Source organism: Spodoptera frugiperda, chromosome 25 (genome assembly GCF_023101765.2).
Source record: "Spodoptera frugiperda isolate SF20-4 chromosome 25, AGI-APGP_CSIRO_Sfru_2.0, whole genome shotgun sequence".
Taxonomy (NCBI): Eukaryota; Metazoa; Arthropoda; class Insecta; order Lepidoptera; family Noctuidae; genus Spodoptera; species Spodoptera frugiperda.
In genome coordinates this window covers 13,048,697-13,054,696 of record NC_064236.1, presented here as the reverse complement: position 1 = coordinate 13,054,696, position 6,000 = coordinate 13,048,697, and positions in this window count along the sequence as shown.

Sequence of the window (6,000 nt, the reverse complement as noted above, 5' to 3'; positions counted from 1 at the left end):
GACCAAATGATACAAACAAAACAGAAACAAACCTCAACAGCCTTGGCATGTCTGGGTTCATGTCTTCAAATGTGCATGAGAGATAATTAAGGACATAGATGGATATCATTAGAATACTGAATGATGCTCCAATCCTACTCTGTGACTATAAATTTAGATAGAAAGAGACGTAAGTCCCTCCTGTTATCAGTTATAAATAAAAATGTGAAAGATTTTCTATTGCAATCTGGAACAGAAATCTATCTATTTGGTGAAGATCTAGGAGAAGAGATCAGAACAGCAAGATCAGTCAAAAGATCTGATCAAGAACTGAGGTGGCTGAAACAAAAAGGTTCACTACAAAGCGAAGTACATGGGTGCCTCAGACAGGTACTCCTAAAATAAATAATAATAAAGCTTTAAACTGGCGGGGTCCTCCTCAGGCAGATGCTAAAAAGAGGGGGGGCCGTCACCCAGAACACCAGCAGCAGTCAGGACCAGGGAGAGCAAGAGGAGTCAACCTCAACGCAAATGAACCAACAGGTGAGTAGACTTAACTACCACTTAAATAATTGAAAACTTGATAACTCAGGATCCAATTATTCTCAGTTGGGTTGCGGGATACTCAACCCCTTTGTGTGATAAACCACACCAGAGTTTAACTCAAGATCCAATTATTCTCGGTTGGGTTGCAGGATATTCAATCCTTTTGCATAGTAAACCATACCAGAGTTGTACTCAAAATGATAGGTTTTCTGAACTAGAATCTTTACAGATCACCGCAGAAATTAACCAGTTAAGTACTTGCTATGAAAGCAATACAAACTTGCAAACCTGTAAAAAGATTCATTGTGTTCACCTATTTTCCTTGTTAAAAAGAGCAATGGAACTTTTCGTTTTGTTCTAAGTTTAAAGAATTTAAATAATTTTGTTGAAACTGAGTATTTCAAATTGGAAAATACCGAACAGTGTGCAAGTTTTTACAAAAAGATGATGTTCTTGTCATCTTATATCTGAAATATACTTGTTATATGATAAGTATCAACAAGGATAGTGAGAAATATTTAAGATTTATTTTTAAGGAAAACACTATCAGTTAAATACTTATGTTTTATTCTTGGGCCTTTGTACGGCTCCATCAACATTCACAAAAATCATGAACCAATGATGGTTTTCTTAAGAGAAAGAGGTTGTATATCAGTTATCTATTTAGATGACTTTTTGTTTTTTTAAGTATATGAAACAACTATGTTATTATGTTACATAAACAAAATTGTTATAACAACAGTGTATACAAAACATACAAGCAACTGTGAATTTACTAAAAACATTAGGATTTATAGTTAGCCGAGCAAAGAGAATAGTTAAGTGTGATGTTACAACTGTAACTTTTATTGTTACTATACAATACTATAGATATGACTCTTAACATTACTGAAAAGGAAAGAAATATATTCTTTTATTGTTTTTTCCAAGCTTATAAAAGAATTACTGTATAAAATTATGATTAAAGTTAGAATTTAGGCTAATTAAAGAGTCTAGGGCTCACATAAATTCACTGGAATGAATAGCTGCCTTTTTTGTTTTAAAAATGTTTGCTTATAAATGAAGAAATAGTGATAATATTACTGCTGTAACCTATATGTATAAATAGATTAGGAGGAATTTAATATAATTTTTTACATAGGATTTCTAAGAATATTTGGCAATGGTGTGAATTTTAAAAGACTATTGTTTGATGCTAATTACATAAACACTAAAGATAGTGTGATAGCTTTTTTGAGTCTAGAAGGAAGATAGGAAGATAGACATTACAAAATGGGAACTGAGCAATATAAACAATCCAAAGGTTATTGATATATACTAATGCAAGGTGTTGCACTTATATGTCATGGCAACCAGACCTAGGAGCTGTTGCAGTTGATGCTTTCACCATTCCTTGGACTAAATACAGCTTATTTTATTTATTATTTCTCCTCCATTCTCTATGGTTCTTAAAACCCTAGAAAATAAATTACAGACAAAGCAACAGGTATAATAGTTGTGCCCCATTGGGTCACTCAGTGGTTATTGTTAATGTTAATAGATTATTGTTAAAGGAACCTGTTATATTTTTACCTTCTAAGTCCTTATCTTGCATAATTCCAGATTGTTACACCCCTTTTATAAGAAAGTGGTATTGATGGTAGAAGCATTATCAGGAAAACATAGAGTTAGGAATTTGTGATGAAGCAGTTCTTGTCTTGATGAATTCAATATCTAAAGATACTTTGAATCATGCAAATCATGCATGCATGTGCATTAGTATCATAGGCTAAGTATTTAAATCCATAAATATAAACATTACTAAGCCTACCATTACTGAAGTTATTTCAGTACCGTACTTTGTGATTCAATGAAAGAGTTACAGTTAGTAACATATGGTAATTTGAATTCCGTAAGATTAGCTCTATCATTAGTTATAGGACCACATTTGGATACCAATCATTAGATCAAAAGATTGTTCAAGGGATTTTTTAAATTAAGACCCCCAAACCCAAATATAATAATACTTGGGATATGTCTTTGTACTTGATTATATTGAAAAGAATTATACTCTAGAGAAAGAATTATCTGCAGATTGTTACCAAGAAAACCATATTAACGTTGGCCACGGGTTAAAGGGCTCAAACAGTAGCCCTGATTAATATTATTAATATAATGATTAAACTATGGATGATGATAATGATGATCATAATGATTAGATTATGGAGTTTCTTGCTCGTTCTTCTCCATTCGAAGCAACACTTTGGAACGAGCGCCTAGCTTCACTGACAGACAGACTGACGGACAATTCAATTTGACGTTTCAAAAGTGCCTAATTTCGGATTAATTGAAATAAATGCTTTGACTTTGACTTTGACTTTAGAAACAAGACTGTATTAATCAATTCATCAATCTATTTGTAAAAGATAGATTGATCAAGACTTTAGGACCAAACAGGGTCAACTTTTTATAACTGATCCTTTTCTTTAATGCTAGGAAAGGAGTATGTCCAGCCACTGCGGTGGTCAACAATTTAAAAGTTACAAAGGGTTTACGTGATTTTAAAAGTACTAGCTTATTTGTATCTACAAAGGAGCCATATAAAGCTGTGTGCTTCAGTACAATCAGCCGTTGGGTCAAAAGAGCCATGGAAGAGAGTGGAATTGACACTAGTGTATTTTCAACACACAGTACCCGACATGCAACAACATTAGCAGTTTTCAGCAAGTGGGGAAGTATTGATGAAATACGACGAACGGCTGCTTGGATTGGAGAGTCTTAAATTTTTTGCAAGTTTTTTCATAACAGACCAATAATTAATAAAAGTTTTCTTAGAACCTTTTCTTCAACAATGTGAATGATATTTGGAATTAGTTTGAATTACGCAGTTAATAGATATATAACTGTTCAGTTATATATTTAATTAAGAAGTGTATATTTTTTAAAAAATAACTCTGTTGATTGTTATTTTTAAACAAATGGTTATTGTTTTTACAACTGGTCTTTGAACATCTACAACTGTTTTCCTAATCATAGAGGACAATGCAACAACAAGTATAATTAAATAGTCAAACGAACTTACCTGTAAGTGAAGTTCGACTGTAATTATTCTTGTTGTTGCATTGTCCGAAGATGATTAGTCCCACCCTACCCAGATCCTTCATGTTATATAAATATAAACATGAACCCTATGTTGAAAAACCAATAAATGGCTATGAACTTAATGAAATTAGTGTTGCAGACGCAGTGTTGCCAATGTGCATGGCTGCGTTCAGAAATTTAAGCTTTTAATCTTTAAAATTATGTGTGACGCCACGGACTAACGCCGAGACTACAACTGTTTTCCTAATCATCTTCGGACAATGCAACAACAAGAATAATTACAGTCGAACTTCACTTACAGGTAAGTTCGTTTGACTATTTAATTTGAACTACTTTCGAAGCGAGCTTGATTGCATTGTCGCCCGTAATTGGTCGAGATTATTTTCATAACCAATGACATTGCGAACTGCGATCGAGTTCACTTCGATGTTACGTTGAAAGTCACAGAATAACTTAGTTGACGTTAAATAAAAATTGTGGCCACTGTTAGGTTAGCCTCAAACAAAAGATACTTACACAAATATCCAAATAAATAGGTACAAGCCCAATAATAATTACGTTGAAATACAACAGTAGGTAACAACACACAACAGATAATTTCTATAGAAACACGAGGCCGAAAATATTCTACTTATAGATAAATAAAGTAATTACAGGTTTGAGTAGGTAGATAAGTAATATAAGTATATTTGCGTTTTTTGAAAATGTACCTATTATTTCTTAAAAACTAATAATGATCGTTCAAACCAATTTTTGTTGAAAGTTTCTATTGAATTCTACAGCTTATATAGATATATTTTTTAGCGCTGCGAAAACAGTTCAAGATCCAAAAAATAAATGTAGGTATGAAAGAATTATTTCTCTTGAAATGATCTAAAAAAGTGTCCGCGGCAGTACTTATATGTCTATCTTTAAGATTAACTTACTAGAACCGTTTTTATGATAATGAAATTGGGTGGAAATTAATGCATTATTTGTTAAGAGTTGTAGAACGAAATAATATTAGGTATCTATAGGCCTTATCCAAATAAATGTGTTGTTCATTAAGAGTATTTAATTGTGATCAAAATTGTCTTTGACATCACAAAATTTCAATGAACATCTTAGAAGATATTACAATTTTAAAATAACACCGATATAAAATTCACCCGCCCCGAATGATGTGCAAAACATAACGCTGCAAGGAGGAGAGGCGTTGTTAGCGAGCGATAGTCCTACTAACGAATAAAAACATTTTTGGACCATCGAAAGTTTACACCGTAGAATGGCAAAAAAGCGGTTTACCACACGCCCACATTTTATTGTGGCTGACTAACAAAGTACAACCAGATTCTATGTATAGATGCAATAATATCGGCTGAAATACCTGACAAAGAACAAAATTCAATTCTTCAATTTATTGTCATAAAAATATGATAGGATATAAAAATATGGTCCTTACGGATTTTATAACCTAGCGTCACCATGTATGAGTGAAAACATTTGTTCTAAAAAGTATATACCCTTTCTTTTTTTTCGGGGGGTAAATCTTCCGATGACTTCTCCCACCTTGGGTGAGGCGAGAAGGAGTGTCTGAACTCTTACTGACTAAAAATCACCCCGTTCTTTCTCCTGATTTTAGCCGGAACCCCGGTAGTCTTTTACGTTGTCTGTAGCTCCGGATCGGGCATCAGCCCTACTGACCCCATCTGTGGTGGCCTGGCTATTTGAAGCGCGCGCAAAACGCGACGCGCCGTAGGGTCTGGTTCTGGTCGGGTGACTAGCTACTCTTACTCGCCGTCCACAGACCCGCGTTTACGGTGGCCGCGGATCGTCACGCGCTCCGCCTCCTCCTTAGCTAGCATGATGCTATGCTTCGTAGAAGGGGGATACAGAAATGAGTGTGAATAATAATAGGTGAGTTGTTCCTTATTATCCAGTGCTATCACGAATTTGCATTGCACTCATTAACCGTTGTTTAACAACTATAATTTATAAAGCTGAGGAGGTTGTTTGCAAAAATAAATATAATGTCTAAAATAACTATTCCACGCGGACGAAGTCGCGGGCACAGCTAGTAGTAGATATACGTAGTAGGTACTACACGTCGTGTGATGTTCCGATACAACTTTATAGATATTTAATTTCAAAATTACTTAGATAGGTAATGGACATATGCCAGACAAATCATAAGGACCAAACATCCCCCAGACGTAAAAAAATATTCAAACGTGAGCATGAAAGAAGAATAATAGAGAATTCTTAAGAAGAATAGCATGACGATTCGTTTGATGAAGTTTCCAATGATCCTAACGATGAATAGGTACCAGGACGATTAAATAATAAAAAAAGAATGTTTTGCTTACAAATTACTAATAATTGAAAATTAAATGTTATAAAATAAAATGTTAACAA